Source organism: Panthera leo, chromosome C1 (genome assembly GCF_018350215.1).
Source record: "Panthera leo isolate Ple1 chromosome C1, P.leo_Ple1_pat1.1, whole genome shotgun sequence".
Classification (NCBI taxonomy): Eukaryota; Metazoa; Chordata; class Mammalia; order Carnivora; family Felidae; genus Panthera; species Panthera leo.
Window position 1 is genome coordinate 68,536,709 of NC_056686.1, and position 22,646 is coordinate 68,559,354.

At 38.0% G+C, this 22,646-nt stretch overlaps 1 long non-coding RNA gene across 1 annotated transcript in view; it reads left to right on the plus strand.

Annotated features, from left to right (window-relative positions):
* The first annotated feature begins 249 nt into the window (after positions 1–249).
* Positions 250–22,646, plus strand: part of LOC122227946 — a 72,816-nt gene continuing 50,419 nt past the window's right edge. Inside the window, exon 1 of the long non-coding RNA XR_006206292.1 lies at positions 250–313. This is a non-coding gene — a long non-coding RNA (uncharacterized LOC122227946). The remainder of the gene's footprint in view (positions 314–22,646) is intronic.

Sequence of the window (22,646 nt, forward strand, 5' to 3'; positions counted from 1 at the left end):
TTTGTTTGTTACCAGCAGTGTGACTTTAGGCAAAGCTACTTAAGAGTCTCTCTTTCCTTTTATTTTTATTTTTATTTTTTATGGATATGATAGGATCTATCAAACAGGATTATTGTGAGGATTATAAAATCACCTACACTAGCACCTGCAAAATGTTAGGTTCCCCTCCAATAAAGTGGGGAATAAAGAAGAGTCTATATTTGAGAGAAAGAACAGATTACTTAAAGTTTCTATGCATTTTTATAGTTTCAGAAATACAGTGAAGCTGAATCATCTACCAAATCTGAAAATGCAGCCAAATGATACAATCATGGTATTGTACAAATATTTATCTAAGAGAATGTTATTTGTAGTTTTGTTCATAATGGAAAAAATTAGAAATGATTTACATAGTCAACATGGGATTGCTTAAACAGAATATGGTAGACCCATTTGATATAATAATAAGCAGCCATTAAAAATATCTCATATCTGGATACTTAAAGTTCTTGGATTATTTACAGCATTTCACAAAACAAAACAAAACAAAACAAAACAAAAACCTAATTTCATCACTGGAGGAGTCCAGTTCTAAAATTGAAGATAATATATGCATTAATAAAACAGTAATACATCTACATACCTACGTGTAAAGCTGTTATATTTTGGGGGCGATATTATGGGTGACTTTATTTCTTAATTTTTAAAAATATTTATTTATTTTTGGGAGTGCACAAATGGGGGAGGGGCAGCGAGGGGGAGCAGAGAATCCTAAGTGGCTCTGTGCTGATAGGCTGACAGCAGTGAGCCAGATGTGGGGCTTGAACTCACCAACTGGGAGACCATGACCTGAGCCAAGGTAGGACCCTCAACCGACTGAGCCACCCAGTGCCCCTAATTCTTAATTTTTTGGGGGGGTCATTTTTGATGTTTCCTGATCACCAATAGTAAAAATTTAATTTTGTAATGGTAAAAAAATATTTAAAAATAATTAGTCTTTGGCTTATACTTTAAATAATAATACAACTGATTAGTGTCACAGTTCTCTCAATTGTTGAGTCAAAAGATAATAGTGAAATAATTATTTAGTGGATTATATTTCAGCATATGTCTCAAGAAAAGCAGGTGAATCTGTAGAGTTGATGATATAATAATGATATCTGGCTTATTTCTGGTTTATACAGATATTTTTATGTTATACCTTTTAGTAAGCACAAACATTTTCATTTACATTAGAATTAAACTCTTCTAAATGGATCACTATAAAAAGCTTAGGTAAAATACTTCGTTTTCATTTGATCATTTATACAGAGAGATATTTTGGTTTTTTGACCGAGAATGTTAAGAAAATAGGTATTGTTTTTATTTAGAAAATAAATTCATGTGAAATCTCCTAACACAGAGGCTAAATGATTATTAATGCATACTATTGAATATGACTTTAGTAAAAAATAATAGTGGTCTCTAAAATGCATTAATCTATCTACTCATTTACTTATCCTCTCATTAGTTATACCTTTATTCTATTCAAAAGTAGCTGAAGTTTAAAAGTATCTAATAGAACAATTAAAATATAGTTCTAAGTGTAATAAAATAATCTGGGAACAACAATGTTCCTACTATGTTTCAGCCTCATTTTTAGACTAAGTCATACAACTAAAAGAAAAAAAACTAGCTATGCATTTGCTTAAAATTGATTCCATTAATATTTTATAATAGTGGCCTTTGTTGTAGGGAAACTATTCCATTAGTCCTATTAGGATAACTAATAATTTGGAGAATTTAGGGGACAGACTTCATTATGATACTAAAATTATAAGATCCGTCTTTTAATTTGAATCTGGAGTTAGCTGATATACAGCATTATTTGTTAGTATCACTGGGGCAATATGTTACATACTTTGCCAAAAAACTTGTCTTCGCAAGTTGCTGAATTGATTATTTTTAGATACTTCTTTTTCTAGGCAATCTCATGATTCATTTCTGCAAAATCACTTTTACCGACTGTGAAATGGATCTGATATGTCCACTTGGAAGACTGAAAACAGATGAACATTTTGAAATTCAGTACATTGGTGTAGACCTTAAGAGTAAAGAAAGTGATTCGAAATGCACATGACCTTAAAAAAGAGGTGGGGGCGACTGGGTGGCTCAATCAGTTAAGTGACTGACTCTTGATTTCGGCTCAGGTCATGATTGCACAGTTTCATGAGGTCAAGCCCCTTGACGGCTCTGCATACTGACCACGAACGGAGGCTGTGTGGGATTCTCCCTCTCTTTCTCTCTGCCCCTCCCCTGCTCACACTCTCTCTCAAAATGATTAAATAAACTTAAAAAAAAAAAAATGCACGTGGGCACTTGAGTGGCTCAGTCTGTTGAATTTCCAACTCTGGATTTCTACATCATGATCCCAGGTCGTGGGATCGAGCCCCACATTGGACTCCATGCTTGGAGCCTCTCTCTCTCTCTCTAAAAAACAAACAAACAAACAAACAAAAAAAAACAAAGCACAGCCAGGTATGTGGACATGGCCCCTAATAAATATCCTATCACATCATCCTTTGATAGTTGAAACAAAAAAAGAATTCATGGGGAACATAATTCTGACTACAGTTGATTTCAATAATCATAGATGTCTTGCTGCTGTCAGATGTTTAGTGGACAATTAAATGCATTCTAAAAATTACTGAATTTTATATATACTATATGTGTTTATATACAATAATTCATAACATTTATTAAAATTTAAAGTTTACTTTTGAGTTTTAAAACAAAATATTAATATTTGAGGAAAATGGAGAAATACAGTAAAGTATGAAAAAGAGAAAATATTAAAGGGAGAGAGTAATCATACAGAGGTAATCTATTAACATTTTGCACGTGCCCTCAATCTCTCCCCCTGCAAGTAAATAAATAAACAAATAAATACACATGCACATGCATGCAGATACACATATACTCATCAAACTCATATACACATTTTAAATAATTCAAGTTGAATAATTCAAGTTAAATAATTCAATATTCTATATAGAATAGTAATTCCTGTTTTTTATCCACATATTGTATCATTTGATCCACTATATAATATCAATCCATACTATTAAATACTTCAATATGTTATTTTCCACTAATTTTTAATGGCTGCATATTAGTCCATCATATGGATAAACTAAAATTTACTTAACTATTATAGTTTGATACCAGTTATTATTTGTTTTATTATTACATATAACATATTTGACATAAATCTTTTAATATTTCTAATGATTTTTGTGTCAAATTTTTTATGTGTGTATAAATGTGTTCAAACACATTCTCAGGGTCTAAATGAATCTCTCTTTGAGGATGACCAACATGGGATATGTGTGAATCACTTTAAAATAATTTTTTAAAGTCATTTGTGTGTGAATCACTTTCAAATGTACTTTATGTGGAATGATCATGCTCCTTCATTCATTTAGATATCTGTTGAGTACCTGCTGTGTTAGCACTCTTCTGGATGCTAGAGATCCATCTGTGTTTTTTCAGGCCCAGTTTATCCTGAGGCTCTTGAGACTGCTTTGTCAAGGTCATTGTTAACCTATATGTTGCAAAGTCCAGTGATCAAATTTCATATTTTTAATGGACTTATCAATAGCATTAGAAACAATTACTTAACCACTTTTTTCGGAACACATTCTTTTCTTTGTATAGGAGACACCATTCACTCTTGGTTCCCCTCCCTTTCATTGGAGATGGCTGCTCTTTCTTTGCTTATCTTCATTTTCCTGATCTATACATATTCAACTGACCTAGGGCTTATTCCTTAAACTCTTCTCTTCTCTAAGACATTCACAACCTAGATGATCTCATCTTCCCCATAGCTTTAAACACCATCTATTCCCTAGTAAAAGACAAATGTATTCCCTATCTCTGATTTCCCTAAGTTCCAGACATATACTACCAACTTGATTGCTCCTCATGAGTATCTTGTAGACAGTTTAAATTTGCAGTGTCCAGAACTGCACTATCGCTTCACTCTCCCACTAACAAAACAAACAAACAACATACCTCTGCAGTTATTCCTAGTCCCCTTCAATAAATAGTAACTCTAGTTTCTCTGTTCAAAACCTTGGAGGCACTATATTTGTTCAACAAACAGTTATTGAAGGACCATTATATTTGCAGTCTCTATGAGAAATGCTGGAGATCAATAAGTTGGACACACACACATCCATATGTATACACCCTCTCAAAGTGGAGTTTATGTTCTAATGAACTTGATTTCTGTCTCTCTTAGCCTCATTATTCCATCAGCAAATTCTCTTGATTCTCTTTTCATAATCTATCCAAATCTGACCACTTTCCACAATCTTTCCACCCAGTCCATGCCATCATCAGCCTTCTAACTGATCTTCTTTACTTCTGTCTTTGCCTCAGCAAAGATTCTTGTCAACACAGCATCCAGAATGATCTTTTAAAGCCAGATCATGTCAGTCTTCGATTTAAAATCCTTCCCATTTCCACCAGTTCAAAAAGCTATATGTGCCCCTAAGTTTATTGCAGCATTATTTACAATAGCCAAATTATGGAAGCAGCCCAAGTGTCCATTGACGAATTGATAAAGAAGATGTGGTATATATATATATATATATATATATATATATATACACACACATATATATATACACACATATATATACACACACATACATTATATATATGCTGTATATATGCTGTATATATGTATATGTATATATACACACACATGTATATATATATATATATATATATATATATATATATATATATATATATGCATATGCAGTGGAATATTACTCAGCCATAAAAAGAATGTAGTCTTGCCATTTGCAATAGCATGGATGGATCTAGAAAGTGTAATGCTAAGTGAAATGTCAGAAAAAGAAAATATCATACAATGTCAGTCGTATTAGAATTTAAGAAACAAAACAAACTAACAGAAAAAAAGACAAACCAAAAAACAGACTCTTAACTACAGAGAACAAACTGATGGTTACCAGAGGGGAGGTTGGTGGGGGGATGGGTGAAATAGGTGAAGGGGATTAAGAGTACACTTATGATGAGCACTGAGTATAATATAATATAATATAATATAATATAATATAATATAATAATATAACATAATTGTTATATCACTATATTGTACACCTGAAACTAATGTAACATTATTAGCTATACAGGACTTTTTTTAAAAAAGCATAAAAAAAAATAAAATCCTTCCCATTTTAAACCAAAACCTAGAGTCCTTACCATAAAATCCGTGACCATAGTAGGAACTCAACAAATATCTAAGATGAAAGGCTGGATGTGAGGGTGAAAGGATTTGACCTGCGGGCCCTGTACAGACTGACTCTTACCCCACCCCCAACTTCAAAAGCCAAGATTAAGCTTGTTAATATGGTTGTCTGTGGTGGAAGAGGTGGACTGCACGGACACAGAGGTCTGAGTATTTGATTGACAAATAGTCAATCTGGTTTTTGACAATTAAGACCAATCTGGTTAGACATGGCTATGGCTGCTCCAGGAAGAAGAAAATTCCCAAACTGAATCTTTTCAGTAGGAGGAGGGAGATTGATTTGACCTAAAGGTTTTACTCTTAGCCTTTTACCATCCTCTTTTATGTGGCATTGAAGAACTATGAATTCAGATGCTCAAGTTATGATTCAATCTATTCATATAAAATTCTTGATTTATTTGAATCATATGTATCTATTGCCCAGTAGTTATGGGTATCAGTCCCTCTGCACCCACCTCATCTGTTATCGTTAACAGTAATCAGTTGACCAAGCTTGGCAAGCTACCCAGACTTTAATCCATAAGTGGAAACAAGGAAAAAAAAATCAATTCTTTTTGGTTTATATGTGTGAAATTAAAACACTTCTAGTTTAAAACTCTGCCTGGGCTAAAAGAACTAAGTTTGCCTCAGTATCGGTTTTTTAAATAGAACCATTTGTTACAACTTTCCTGTTAATGTGTTGATCAGTAGCAAATTTCTCTTAGTGGTATTCAAAATTAATTTTAGTAGCTAAAATTAGTGGCTTTCCTTACTAAGGGGCTATTTGCTGCTTTCTTTCTTTTAAAAAATGGGAGCAATTATTTGTGCTTATGAGAGCGATGGGAGCAACCAAACACTAAAAATAGAAATTATGAAATTAGCCACAGGCAAATTACAGAGCAGGGACAAGCCATGAATGTTCCCTCCGACTGGCCTGCTGCTGACCTCCCTCGTGAAGTGGACAGGCTATTTACTTGAATGGATGACATGTTGGAGAACCATCATCTCTCACCTGGTTCCATGTCTGTTTAGCTCAAAATGCCAATTGAGGGCTTAGTTTGATGCTGTATTTTGGTTCCAGAGACAAACCTATTAGAACCATAGCTGAGAGTAGAAAATGCATTATGTCAGGGCCACCTGTTAAATTTGAGCCATAACCTTTGGACTGGGTGGCAAGTTTTTGGTTTTTAATTCTACTTTCATGTCTTTGAAGTTAAAGCTGTTTCTGTACAGAGTTACTCTCAGTTGATGTATTTAATGCAGGAAAATGTTTTGAGGTGGAGAAGTGCTATTTGTTATTACTACCAAAAAATACATATATCCATCCCCCGCTCCCCTGCAAAATAGCCAACAAAAAAGAATCTGATTCATCTTTGGAGAAGAAAAAGAGAAAAAAATAATACATCAGGGGAAAGGCTCTAAGCAAAATCACATTTAGTGATCAGATTCTCTGTTTTCTTGGCTGCTGTTGCCAAGGCATCTGCAATTATTATCTTTTTTGTATCAGGATGAACACATGGAAGCAAATAGAACTTGCACGTAGCGAATGAAATATAAGAATCGTTTGGGTGTAGGTGGAAAGGAACTGATAGGGTTCAGAGGAACAGATGTTCTAAGAGTTATTAAAACTTTTCAGAATGAGATCTCATACCCTGTATCTAATTATTGCATTGCTCTTCTCGTATCCTGATGAGTCAGACCTGTTAAAAATCTTGGGGAGAGTGAAGAGTAATGTCACATGGAGACGAAAGCAACTTGCGCCACACCACTGACAACTTTCAGCCTAAGCCATGTTGACCCTCTCCTCAGCTGATCATCTGCAGTGGCGTAGCACTGCCCACAAAAATGCCAGAAAAGAGCCCTTCTGGCTGCAATGTTTTGCATTCTTCGAGTACATTATTTGAATTCCTTCTCCGAAACCCCCCTGTTACGTTATTGTTCTCAAAATAAGTGCTCTTTGATTTGTTTGACTTTGTGTTTGCAATACCCTAAAACAGATCTCATTTTGTTCTCCCGTTGCAAGTTATCTGAGCATGCATTTTCTTTCCATGCAAAATTAGGCTTTCTGCACCCATAGATTGGAAGCTAAATGCTTCATATTTATTATCTTTAAGGTGCTGTGTTAATGAAAGAATTTTAATCATTGACATTGCTCTGTGAATTATGTATTACAAAAACCCCTGCTGGTGAGTTAGACAAAATTAACCTACTGTAAGGGGCATTAAAAAAAATCACAGCTAATTAGTAAGCCAACAGGAACAAAGAAAATGTAAAACAAAGATGTTGAGAGTAAGACATTTAGGTAGTAACTGCTGTCTCCCTTTCAGACGTGGCTCTTTCATTCAGGCTGCATTTGTAATACTGCCTGCCATTGCTGGAATCCTCCTCCAATCTGATATGTTCCATTAGACTTGAGCATTTTTATGTTTTGTAATTAGTTTTCTAAGCTACAGTCTCTTCACTCTTTCAAACTGTGGAAATCCAAAGGCTCATAATAGAAAATGGAAGATATTTTTAAATGCTTTTAAATTATTTCCCAGGCGATCTATATTAGAGATGTAAGGCAATTCACGGGGATTATAATGGGAAATGATTTCCATCGCTTTTTTCCCCTTAAATTACTCTGTATGCTCATCATATATCCCGTATCCATTCCTGTATTCTAAAGTAGCAAAGCTTTGTCCAGGCTCCCTTCCTGATGCAATTCCATGCAGAGAGGACAAAAGCAGGCATGGGTTTAAATCATAGGCCGCTTGCCTCCTCAGTTCCTCCTCATGCTGACATCCAGGGGCCATGCATCACTCTGCTGGTGCGGGGAACTGGGGAGGAGACAGTTGACCCTGAGAGGCTGGCAGAGAGGTGCTCACGCTGGGGCCCATTTGTTTATAATTGCTCTTTCTAAGTTATAGGTGGAGATAAAGCAACCAAAATGGGGCAGGCAGAGGCAAGAGATGACACTAATGTCTATTTCAATGTTTCTCTGCTCAACAGAGGCCCCAAGCATTAAAAGCAGTAGGACGATTCTTTGACCTTTCATTTTCTTCTGGATTATTTCTTTTCGTTTTCTCCATGTTAACATTTCTCTCCTTGCCTGATAATATCCAAGACCTTTGTTTTACTGATGAGAATCTGATCTGTTGTTCTTTAGGGAAAGCGTCATTAATCCTTCCTCTTCCACCCTCCTAGCTTACTGTTGGAGTAACCTCTGACTCTTGGAGGTTTTAAAAGAAAAAAACAAATGGAATAAATAATTTTGTACAAATCTTGGCCTTTTTTTTTTTTTTTTTTTTTTTTTTTTGTGGCAAAGGGAAATGGTCTAAGAATGCACAACGAGGAGGGGTTCCTTCTTTAGAAGTGACATAAAGCGTAAAGGATGCAGGATGTCAACTGCAGGATGTGAGAGCTTGATGTGGGGATTTTGGCTCCTGCTACGTTCAACTTGGAGTAGCAGGCGTGTCTTTCATGTTATTCTTCTGGACTTTTCCCCCCTGGATTTAGAGAACTTCAAGGATTGTTCTACCTTCCAATTCAGATGAATTTTCTCTTTTATTATAAGCTCAGTGAAAACAGGTCGGGACACTGTAGTAAATTTGAATGTTCTTGAGAGTCTGAGAGAGCCTTCTTCCCACAGTTTCTACTTCCATATTCATGGCTAAAAAAGGAAGCCCTAGAAACACCTTCCCCACCACAGCCTCTCCACCACTGACTCCCTTGAACCCTTCGTACTTTTTCCCGATTACGTCAGTCACCTCAAAAGCCACCGGGGTGCAGGTCACCCCGTTCTAACCATGCTGTAATCCCCACAAGGTTCACCTGTGTCCCACAGCCTTCCTGCAAACACCTGGCCTTCTTCCAGTGGGAATCTGATCTGATATTTGGGAAATACGCTGCGTTCCCAGCCTCATCTCTAAACATTCCCTTCACGGTTGCACTTGAATGGAAATCTGGTTCTGTTCTAAGGACAATGTTCCTTACATCCCTCTGATGGGGGAGCCCCCCCCCCCTTTTTTTTCTCTCCAAAGCCCCCTCCCCACTGGCCTGCAGGTAGAATAGGTTCTCTTGCTCCTCTTCTGCCTGCCCACATCAGTCTGTCTCTCCTCCCCTCTAAAAATCCCATGTTTGATCTCATTTGTCTCCACTCCCCCATCGTTGCTCACGTCTATTAACCTCTGGGTGATCCCCTTCTTCGCACAATGATTCTCGCCCCTGGCTCATTGCCACTCCTTCCAGTATTACCTCCAACTTCATGACTTCGTGATGATTTAAATGTGCACGGAGTTGATCTTCCTAACACCAGGCTCCTCAACACCTTGCCCCACTCTTGTTTTGTTGTATTCACTTGAGAAAAACCACAGTTTTGATTCTGTACAACTTTTGGCCTACTTTCTGTCTGTACTCATACAGCTGAATATGTTTAGAGACAAGCAGAACATCACCTAGAATGGTTTCACCTCAGACTTCTAATAAAGAACATCAAGTGGGTTTTTAGTGCTTCTGGTAAATAATACCATAATATTATAATACTGTGATACATTTCTAATATATTTACTTTCCCACTCTCTTGGGTGATTCACAGTCTCTTCCTCTGCTGTTTAATCTCATGCATAAGTATTAAATTACATCAGACCCTTGGCCAGTTCACAAACATGTTATGATTTTTTAAGCTTTCCTGAGAGTTCTACCACCTTATACCTGTATGATCTTGGACACATTGCTTGGCTTCTTTGTATCTCAGCTTCCTCATCTATAAGATAAATAAATATATTATACCTACATCATTGGATTGTTGTGAGGATTAGTTGAAATAATACCTGTAAAGTTTGTTACTTGACACATCTTTGGGGCTAAAAAACAATTGGATACTATTATTACTACATTTAATATTTCAGGCCAGTAATTTCCTTTTTCCTGCTTGCAGAAACTCCTACTTATCTTTAAAAGCTGGGGCATAATTTTCCCTTCTGATGAATGTGCCGTGTCTTGCTCTGTATTACCATAGCACCCTGTGCTGGTCTTTTGCAGTAGTTATTATACTGCATTATAATTGTTTCTTACATGTCTGGCTCCTCAGCTAAAGTGTTTCTTCCTTGATAACATTTCATATGTCTCATTTAAATTTGCATCTGGATGCTTTTGCCTAGTGACTGGCAAAAAAAAAAAAAAATATATATATATATACACACACACACACACACACACACACACTAGTTGTGTGAATAAAAGAGGTAGTTAATATTTTAGTATAATATAATACTCCTCCTGTGTCTAGATATATTGCTAAAATTGTTCTTCAATTAAAAAATTCCTTTTAACGAGAGTTATTTGAAAACAAAGACCACAGTGAAATTGGAATCCTGCTCAACATCCACACACGGAAAAATCACATGTAATTATTCAGATAGTTGCATGGGTATTATCAATTAAATATGCAACTGGTGCCCAGCTCTGAGGCAGGACCAACGACTCTACTTTCTAACTGAAGGCCCTGTCAGACTGGCACAATCTTTTTTTTTTTTGTTTTTAAGTTCTTTTAAAATTTATTTTGAGAGAGAGAAAGCACGAACAGGGGAGGGGCAGAGAGAAAGAGAGGGAGAGAGAGAACCTCAGCAGGCTCCGTGCTGTCAGCACAGAGCCGGACCTAGGGCTCCATCTCAATGACTGCAAGATCAAGACCCGAGCCAAAACCGAGAGTTGGACGCTTAACCGATTGAGCCATCTAGGTGCTCCAAGACTAGCACAGTCTTGAGCCTGTGGTTGCTGAGATGTGTCAGAGCTTAGCTGTTCCTAAGTTTATTCTGCAACAGACCCGACACACCAAAGCACAAATTCCTTCTCTACATAAACTCAATGTGGGACGTCAATGTGAGAGGTGTTATCTGTTTTTCTTTTGGGGTTCTGTGATGTTCTTTCCTTGAAAAACTCTTTTCCTCCTTCAGAGTCATCCAGGATTATACGAAGCGAAGTAAATTAAAGGTTTAGTTTAAGTCTGGCTGGGAAAGGAGTGTCCTGCAGCTATTCTTTTTGATGCATTTGTCCTGTAAATTTTTATGTTTGCCTCTTTATGAAGATTAATTAATAAAAGTCATAAGAATCAGTGTTATTGTATGCATTTAGCTGATGAAATGTGAAAAAAAGAGGGGTATGTTGTTTGCCTTCACATGGAAGTAAGCCATCCTTAGGTCTAGGGTAGTTGTTCCAGAGCCTTGCCACACTTTGCTTTGGTGTTTTGAATTTTCATCACTTGGGGCTTGACTCATGTAAAAAAGAACTACTATTTCAAATTTATGTTTGGACATATCACTTTTTTAAAGGGAAGGTGGGAGAACAGCGAACAAACTGTAGATGTTGTCACCACTTATAAACAGTTTTGCTGAGGGCATTACAAGGTGCGAAGAAATGTCAGCTGAAAGAAAATCTATTGGTTCTCTGGCTTTCCAGCATCTGGGAAAGAACTGAGCAGCCAGTTGAAACCTCATACCATGCAAAATTGTATTAGATTTTTCATAGTTAGCTCACTCCCGTTTCCCTTCTGAATAGAGAACCCCTACAGGGCCTTTTCCCACCCCCTCCACATGCAGCCTGATGGATCATCTGAAACTCTCCAGGGCTACTTCCTAAGGAATTACACAAAGAAATATTGTCCAAGTAAAAATGCTAGTAGGGGACCATGCAAATATCTGCACACATGTCGGAACTTGAAAAGTTGGGGAAAGCTGCTGCCCAGACTTGAGTCTATTAAGTAAGTTTTAAGAAACTGACTAGTCCTTATGGTTGATCAGTTAATCTGTGCTTCCCAGTGAAAGCAGCCAAGGAGCAAGTAATCCTCTACCATGCAATCCTTTGTTACTTGTAAACTACTGTCTTTCACCTTGAAACTGCAGTCTGTGTACAGTGAACCACAGGGTGACGAAAAGACCGTGACTCCTAACATTGGCCAACAGAAATCCAGGGCGACATGCCACAGACTTCAGGCCACTCATCTCGACACAATGAGATTAACATTATTATTAGTGATCCCTGGTGTTTACTCACTTAGTTCCAAGTACCGGCCCCTGTGCTAAACAATTAAATGCACATAGTTATCTCATTTAATCTTTCCAAGAACCCTGAAAGGTTGCTGTCTGATTACTACTTTACAGAAGTGGAAATTGAAAACTCACAGAGATCAAGTCACTCGCTAAAGTCATGTAGAGAGTAAGGGTGTGTGATACTGACCCCAAAACTGTATTTGCAGCATTTTTCTCTTCCCATGTTTCAAATCTGTTCCCAAAGCTACAGAGTAGATATGCTCCGTGACCAGGAAATGGATTTGGAGAGCCCAAAGCAGCAGGTACCCTCATGAGACTGTACTTACAAGATGGTAAACTTTAATGTCCACGAACATTGGGACAGAATATATGTACTGGATACTGATCACAAGCCCAGTAATGTGGTAAACTTTGGACGAGATTAAGTGCTTATGGGTGTGGAGAAATTTGGATCACTCTATTACTGTCTTCAGTCCTCTGCCAAACAGCAAAGAATTCAGCTTCCCTCCCATCCCCAACCATCCGATAGTACATTTCCCATCCCCAAAGACCTAAGCATTTGTTTGGTAGGGGGACCACAAATTCCAGTGTTGCCTGGTGACACTGACTTACACCCTTTCTTTTGGCATATTTAATAGCACCTGTTCGCACTCTCAAGAGCGTCCTGATTTGGACAGTAAGTTACATAAGCATCCCAACTTTAGGTGTTTGTCCCTAGCGTAGGGAAACAAAAAACTCAAATCAGCCTAGCAGTGTTTACTCTGAGGCAGTGAGTTTTTCCCACACGTTGTCTTGTCCCTGGCAAACCATGTGGGAATGACGCTGTAGGTGTTTGAGGACTCATGGAGTCCCTGGACAGTCTGCCTTGCTGGGTCCTCTTCTGGCCTTGCACACTGTCCCCCTGGGGTTTACTCCTCCTGGGCTGATACGTAGGAGGGTGTAGGGAATCGCATGCCTTTTAGCTTTCAAAGATCTGTGGGAGACAGCTACTGCCCAGCTAAGGTGGGATATTTTCATTAAATAAAGTTCAAAGTACAGTTTCTGATGAACCATGCAGAACTCCAAATCAACGCTGAGAACTCTTTTGAATTTGAAACTTTGGCAGCATCTGTGCTCTTAGAGACAAGCAAGCTAGTCCACATTCCACCCCTTCCACAGAGCAGCTGACACCGCAGCTGGGAACACGCATCCTGCCTCGGCCTCCTGTGCCGGGCGGTGGCGGCAGATGGAAACACTTGTGGGGTTTTCGAGATACCTTTCTCCTTCCTTTCCCCGCTCAGCTATCCGCCCCTCGTTCTTCATAAAACTCTGAGGACGCTTGAAAGAGACAACAACTTCTTCTATTCAGAAGGAACATAGGATTTTGTACATTTAGAAATGACTGTCTGAATTAAAACTTAGTTTGTGAAACTCAAAATCGTCCTGGTTTTGCCAAAATGCCACCTTCCTCGGAGGCTTAGGCTGAAATGTCAAGGATTCTGTTTGTAGTCCTCGTGCGTATTTTGAACTGTAACGAAATCACCCCTGTGACTGTTTCTAATGTGTTTTCGTAAAGCCTGGCAAAATTATATAAATAAAATGTCTTCAGATTTTCGTCTTTGCTCAGCTGTGTTGCAAAGGGGTAATCGGACCCCGCTACAAGTGCTATGGAAAAACACAGCTTAGCTGACAAATTAGTGGTATTTGGTGCTAATATTACTAATTCAACATTTGGAAGCGTTGCTCACTGGGGAAAAATAACATGTTCTATAAGTCACAGGAGAAACTAGGGAGATAGTTAATGGGTGTTGGCCCCACTGCACACATTGCTCACAATACTCTTCAAACTGCTGCTGACTTCCTGCCAATAGATGTGGAAGTAATTGTCAACAAGATTTATTGTTCCTTTCACATTTACCCAGTGAGGGAGGAAAGGTTGAAAGAGTTCTGTGAAGTTCAGTACCGACTTATGCTGAACCATAGCAACGCTCCCTGATTATTGCTAATGTGTGCCCCAGAAAGAATTTTGCGTCATTTGAAGCCTTAAAATCATTTCTTGTCGGGACCAAATTCCTCCATTGTCCTCAGTAATTTCTTCGAAGATCAATGAGCTGAGGGTCCGTTTTGTTTGTTTGTTTGTTTTTTCCCGTGGCAAAACAGTTGTTTTGCACGTGGTGAGGCAGTGTCCTTCAGCTACAGAATTAGGAGTTGGATTTAGAGTGTGACCAACTAACCCCACCCTCTGGAACCAACACAAAACCTAACTCAAGAAAGAGAAGGGGGATATTAATTTTGAAATGGAAGGTTTTGCTTGCCAATTTAGAAGATGTCCCTGAAGGAATATACTTGGTTAAAGAAGCTGATGAATATTCAGGAGCTCATGTAGTAACCCCTTCTTTCCATTTCAGTTCTACTGTAGGGACACCTGGTTTGTGTGGATTTATGAAGGAGTTTCTCTTTCTTCAAGTGGCATCTAGCTCTATAAGAGTGAAGATTATGAGATTACATTTCCTGTTACTTGGGTAGAGTTTTCTAAGAGCAAGAAGCAAGCCTATGAGGGTTAAGAAATGTGTCCACTGAGTGTAGACTTCTCAAATCATGCATGCAATGAAACACACACACACACCACTAACACACACAGAAGATTATCTCTTCCTTGGATTTCAGATGGCATTTCCAGGCACAAGGGGCACCTGTCGGCAAAATTTCTCTCTGTAATGAAGGTCATCTGGATGGGAGACAACAGTAGGATGTGAGGACTCCAGTAAGTGGAGAGAGAGCCTCTAGGACTGATTGAGGCAGCAACTGCTGTGAGGACTGTTAACAACTGTGGGGGGAACAAATACATTGGACAAGGAGTCATCTATCTAAGCAGTATTTACACAGGCAGCAGGCATCCGAAAAGGAATGGATTTGGATTATGAAACCCTTTTTTTTTTCCTATGCAAAAAATAGGCGTGATGTGGGAAATCTGAACCTCCTGGCATCCTCCTTGCCATTTGGACATTTACCATGGTGCTTGTTTTCATACCATTGAGTGCTTATCCCTTGATTACTTTTTGGAGAGGGAGGAGAACAGATATAAAAGGGACCTATCATTTTTAAATGCCACCTTTCAAAATGTAGATAAAAACGGGGCAGAAGCAGTGTTATGAATAATTCCAGTAATATTAGATGTCAGAGTAGAACATAGAGCTTGCTGTACTGAATCTATGACGCAGCCTATTCAGCTTTGTATTTTGTATCTTAGAGTGGCACAAAGAAGTATTTCCTGGGAGGCCACGGTAGCTTTGCACTACAGGAACCTTGATGTCGAAGTAAAACCCTCTGAGGATTAATTATCCAAGAATTCATGAACACTGTTGTTGTTTGTGTATATATATATTTTTTTCTTACAGAGCTCCATACCTTTACTAGAAGATATTCATTAATTTATTTGACAAATATTTATTAAGCACCTGCTCTGTATCAAGAGCATTGTTCCAGGCACTGAGGAGACCAGGTAAAACTCTTCCCTCCTTGGGCTTATATTCCAAAGGAAAGATCATCATAACAAAAACATTAAAATAAATGAAGGTGAATGAGCTATGGGGCAAGTCAAGCAGGGAACGTGGCATTTGGGGTATGGGGAGAGAGAGAGATGATGGTTCTACTTTGGGTGGTCAGATTAAGCTTCATTGAAAAGGTGGCATTTGAGTAAAGCCCCAAGGAAGGTGAGGAGTAAGCCATGTATCATCTAGGGGAAGAATGTTCCAAGTTGAGGGAAGAGGAAATGCCAAGTTCCTGGTGATGGAGCAGGCCTGGTATTTTCAAGGAAAAGCAAAGAGGCTGCATGTAGTGGGGGGTACCTGGGGGCCTATATGCAGCGTCATGTTGGCCATTTAAAGGACTTTGGCTTTTGCTTTGTGCTGGAACTCATTTGAAGGTTTTAAGAAAAGAAAAGACAATTCACTTGCCATGTTGAGAAAAGTCTGTAAGGAGGCAAGATTGGCAGTAGAATGACAAATTTGGTTACTGAAATAACCCAGGCGAGAGATGATCATGACTTAGACAAGAATATGAACCATGGAGGTGGTAAAAAGTGGTTGGGTGTGGAGAATACTATAAAGGCAATGGGCCAACAAGATTTGCTGATGTATTGAATGTGGAGTGTTTACATAATGAATTGTCCTTAAATCATCCCTGTACAGCATCTACATGTGGACTCGTTTGCCTTTATCTATACTTTTCCTGATTTTGTAAGCTTTGATTGAATTTCCCACCAAGATCTTCACCTTTCTAGGCCAAAGACTTTGAACATTGTCCTCATACAGTGACCTTCTAACCTCACAGGCATTCTGTCTGCCATCCTCTTGACTTCAAGTTTGTTACGATGGTGTTTAGGTGAATGCAGTGTCCCACGTGAGCTATACTGTGTCTTGATGTGCAAACTCATATTACATTTATCTAGAAAAATTATTACTACTTCTCCTTCCTAGTTCTATGTTCCCTCCTCCCTCCCAGGCATAAGCAATGTATCTAAATGTAAAGCTAATCTGTCAGTCTCAGTACTGAATATGCGTTAGTTACTTAATGGATAGTGTGGGCACCTCTGTCAGTCAGGATTCCTTCAGTAATTCTAATAATAGTAATTTTAAATTATATTTAAAAAGCCCTAGTGGTAGCAAGGAACTGTTTGAGTGCATCATCCTTATCTTCTCACTGAATTTTCACAGCCTTTCTCTGAAGGAGGTACTAATGAGGAAACTGGGTTTTAGAGAGAGTAGGTGCTTTGTCTAAGGTCAGGCAGCTAGTAAGTTTTATCTCTGGGATCTGCAACTAATTCTATATCTACTACATTTCTGCCCTCAAGTTTGGTATCCTTGGTGTGATAGTTAATTTTATGTGTCATCTTGGAGGGTGTTTTTGGATCATATTAGCATTTGAATCAGTGAACTTTGGGGAAAGCAAATTGCCCTCCATAATATGGCTGGCAGTCATTCAATCAGTTAAAAGCCTAAATAGAACAAGGTACTGGCCTCCCTGAGCAAAAGAAAATTCTCTAGCAGAACTGGAACATTGGCTCTCCTAGGTCTATGCCTATCTGCGTTTGGACTGGAACTGCACCATTTTCCTGGGTCTCCAGCCTACTGGCCCATACACAATAGACTTTAGACTTAACTAGAGTCTCTAATCAAGTGAGCCAATATGTAATTTCCGTGTATATTTTATATGCAAACACACACACACACACACACACACACACACACACATCCTATTGATTCCATTTTTTTGGAGTTTTCTAATACACTTGGAGTTATTTTTAAATTTTGATTAGTTAAGAGTTACCTTCTAAAGTGCAGTTATCACCAGAGGTTCAATTTAGGACTATTGAAGTCTAATGCACGGCATCAGCAACTTGCTGGGATATAGGATTTCTGCTCACATAAGAACAGTATCTGCCTCCTCTCCATCTTGTCCCTGTGCTAATTTGGGTCCAAATTATCAAGCTCTCACACCAAGTATGACACCATTTCCATCCTTTCTAATGGCGACCACTCTGCATAGCACCACTGTGTTAATTAAAAACAACCCATTTCCTTTTATTCCTTTTTCTGCTTAATGACCTATTATGCATTTCCCTTTTCATCAAGTTGATAGAACATTTTCTAATAGTTTTTTTGACGAATAATAAAAGTGTGGCTAATTCACCATTCTGGAAGTGTTGTATAATGTTCCAGCTAGAAAACTTAAGCCATGGTTTGTAATTACTGTTGGATATGAAACTGTAAAATTTCCCTTTACAAAATTTTTAGATAAAAACCAAATAAAACAAAACAAATCTCTACCCCCAGGGGCTATTATCCTTTCCACAGATAGGTATCTAGGTGAAGTTTCCAGGATATTGTTGCATCCCACCCACCATTAAAAAAAAAAAATAGTTCAAGTCTAGATTTTCAAAGCAGATGTCTTTCAAAGGTGACCAACTCTGGCTTTCTCAAGAGAGATCAACAAGTATTGGAATAACAGAAATTAGTTGAGAGAGAAGGAGAAAATGCTAAGGTTCTGTATTGTTTAAAAAATTTTTTTTAGTGTTTATTTTTGAGAGAGACATGTTTATTTATTTTTGAGAGAGACAGAGCGTGAGTGAGGGAGGGTCAGAGAGAGAGGGAGACACAGAATCCCAAGCAGCTCCTCTGTCAGCACAAGCCCAACGTGGGGCTCAAGCCCACGGACTGTGAGATCATGACCTGAGCTGAAGTCGGATGCTTAACCAACTGAGCCACCCAAGCAACCCTGTTTGTTTGTTTGTTTGTTTGTTTGTTTGTTTTAATGTTTATTTATTTTTGAGAGAGAGAGAGCATGTGAACAGGAGAGGGACAGAGAGAGAGGGAGACAGAGGATCTGAAGCAGGCTCTGCACTGACAGTGGATGCCCGGTTCTGTGTTGCTTTAAAAAAGATTCTGTTGGGGCTCCTGGGTGGCTCAGTCAGTTAAGCATTTGACTTCGGCCCAGGTCATGATCTCGAAGTCCATGGGTTTGAGCCCCACATGGGCTCTGTGCTTACAGCTCAGAGCCTGGAGCCTGCTTCAGATCCTGTTCTCCCTCTGTCTCTGCCCCTCACCGCCCCCCCCCCCCCCCGCCCCCGGTCTCTCACTCTCTCAAAAACAAATAAACATTTAAAAAATTAAAAAAAAAGATTCTGTCACAGTTACAATTTTTATTTGCACAACTATGCAAGGAGAAAAAGCATTTTTTTGTAGTCATAGTTGATTAAATAATATAATGTCTATCAATAAATTGAACTTAATATCTGTCAACTATATAATGAATAAACATACTATCAACCAAATAATGAGTAAGCATACTTTACTACAACAAACAAATGAAACATACCTCATAGCTTTGAGATTAACAGTATATAACATTGCAATTTAAGAAGTCAGAATGTCACAAGAGAATTATCTTTTAAATGTACTAGTTAGAATTTAATTTCATAATATTGAGACACAGATTAAGTATAAAACTGATGGAACAGGACTTTGCACCCAGCCTAGCTATTAATTATATCCTTATTGTTTTGAAGTGTCAGACTGGCATGCTTTCTCCCATCTTCTTTTCTGTTCTCACAACACCATGTCAAAGGCCAGCTCAGTGCTCTGTATTCTAAGGATATTGGTCAATATTTCAGCCTTCCATTCTCTCAAAGTTACTGTTTCTGAAACCAATTATCTCCAATTATCTCTTACAACCCATTTAAATGAAAAATGTTTGAATCTTTTTTTTTTTTTTTTAATTACCATAAGAGCTCTGGCCTTGTGTATCAGGCAGAGTGAGATGCAGAGTGAAAGCTGGTAAACAAACCCCTTGGGTCTGATTTTTTGCTAACTTCTCCATAACTTACTACATGTTTAAGTCTTGTCCAATTGGCCTACCCAAGCCCCCCTCCCAGCCGTTTTTTTTCTATCTCTAAGTGTTGCTGGAGAACTAAATAAGATAATTTATGTTGGGATAAAGTGGCAGGCAAATTGCGATGATTCAAAAACAATTTGGCTTGTAAGTTTGTGGACTACTGTAAACCTAAGGATTGGCAAACCATAGCTTGGGATCCAAATCCCATCTGCTGCCCTAAATTTGTAAATAAAGTTTTATTGGAACACAGCCACAGCTAATTCACTTATGTATTGTCTATGGCAGCTTTCACCTCTTAAAAGCCAACTTGAGTAGCTGTAACAGAGACTGTCTGGCCAACAAAACCTAAACTATTTAGTATCTGACCCTTTATAGAAAAAGTTTTCTGATCTCCGCCAAAGCTGATCTTAAGATCACCATTAAGTAAATAGCTAGCATTCTCTTTCTAAGTCATTTGAAGATTTTGCAAAGTTGGAAATATACATTGATATTTGAGAGAAATTCTGGTCCTGTTTCTATACAAACGGCAGGGAAAGACAGATAAAACAATAACAGCTAGTAATAAACTAAGTGCTCCCGCCCCCAAACTCTATGGCAGACTAGAACGTGGATGTTGCTAGAGGTAAGGGAACACCAAACTCACGAAGGTTGGAGCTGGCTGTTAAATTTGGCATCACTAATTTTCAAGTGGTTCCAAATGCAACAAAATGCTTTCTTCCATAATGATATATATGTGTCTCTTTGCCTGAACTGCATAATGGGTATTAATTAAGATACTTTTCTGCACAAACTTGTTTCTCAGGGAGGAAGTGAACACTCCCACAATCACTTCACTATCCTGAGATTTAAAAAGGAAGTGGATGAACGTAAGGGTCAACAATCCATTTTATTAGATTTAAATCTGTTTTTTCCTGTACCTCAGACCAAAAAATCCTTCTCCCCCCCCCCACTTTTTTTTTTTTTTTCTCAATCTACCATAGCTGAAGTACAGAATAGCAGTTTTTACCCAACACTCTGGACACAACTATCCTGCTTCTGTCACTCCTAGCTGTGTGACCTTGGGAAGTCACCTAACATCTCTCATTCCCAGTTCCTCACTCATTAAAATGGGATCATAATGGTACTTTCTTTGTATGATTGTTGAAAGGACTCCATGAGTAAATACATGCAGAGTGCTTTTAACAGCATTTGGCTTGTAGAAAGCATCAAAATGCAATTTGCTGTTATTACCATCATTGTAGTGCCTAGTTTTCTTCAGGAGACATTTGCTCCAAAGCTCGAGATGCTTCAAGTTGTGTTCTCAGGTAAGATATGGCTCACACTTTTAGTAAGAGAAAAACAATTACACTCCTGTCAGTTGATACAAATTCAATTAAATGAATATCCATACAGCGGATATTATTTACTTAATACTGTACAAGATTGCTGGAGATAAAAAAAAAAACGACACCATCCCTGCTTTCAAATAATTTACAGTCTAGTAGAAGAGATAAAACACACACACAGGAGACAACTAGAGGCCAACTCAGCAGTAGCATCATCCTCATTATCTCGTCATCCAACTTCTAGTTATTGATCACTTACTCTTGCCAGATTCCATATTTGCTGTTTTACGTACATCACCTCTGTAAATTCTTACACACCAATCCTGCAGTGAGATGTTAGTTTTCCTGTTTAACACATGAAGGCATTGCAGTTCAGAGGAATTCTAGGACTTGCCCAAGGTCATACATACAGTGATACTCAGTACATATAGCCATTTTAAGCAGTATGATTTGAAAAATTCTTCCTCCCCAGGGATCTCAGCAGTGTTTTAAAAAACACTGTTAATTTTGTTTTAAAGATGATTCCTGTTTGTTTGAGTGTTGGTGAGGAGTATTGAAAACTGTCAAGGACGTGTAGCCCGTCCTTTTATATATAGACTTAGTATAAAACTGAATTTAGTCAGTTTCAAAATAAGTAATATGGGCTAATCCTATGAATTGCATGCTTTGGAAGTTAAAAATAAGAATATGGAAGGGTGGGAAAAATTGGTGAGCAGACTTTGTGAAGGTTTTAGTGATAATTTTTGTGATTATTTTAATTCAGCACCATTGCTTTTTGTGTGTGTTCAAAGACCTGCTCTTGAAGATCAGACATACATTTAAATATACCCGAAAGAGCCTGTAATGTCACTCTGTTATCCCATGTGGATATATTTTGCTTTATACAATAGACATCTTTTTAAAATAAATTGAAACATGATCTCTTGGCATATAGTGGGTGCTTAATAAATACTAGCTAATAAAAAGAATGAATGAATATATTTACATTGAATTTACATTCTAATTTCAGAGCTGCTTTATTTTCCTTTCTGATTGATATTTAATTGGTCGTGGCCTTGCCACTCTAACTTTAATTATGTCTGTCCCAACAGACTCTATAGCAAGTAGTATTAAGTGAATACACACTCACGTGTCTGAGAACTCAGTATTCAAATAACTCCAAAGCATATCGTTCCAAAAAATAAATACTTGTGTAAAAGACAAAACAAAACAAAACATGTCTTGATTGTCTGGTCCCTAACTTCAGTGTTTTCATGAGTTTTATTTTTTTAATATCTGTTTTCTATAATATTAGAGATGAGATTGAGCAGGCTTGCTATTAAAATGGGGAAAAACAGAAAGGCATATTTGTGCATGTGTGTGTAAGAGCACAATTTTCCCTGCTGTAAAAGATGTATATAAGGAGAAGATGTGAGATTTTAAAGAATCTTCAATCATTTTTGTAATGTTATTGAGAATTTGATATGAAATGGAAACACAGTAGCTGCAATTGTTCCATTAGTCCTGTGCTTCTCCAAATGAGCTTGGAGACTTACCCCCATGGGGATCACCTGGGGCATCTATTAAAATGGGCCCTTTCTGGCCCCATCCTAGATATATCAAATCAAAATTTCTGGGGTCAGGCCAGAAAACATTTTTAACACG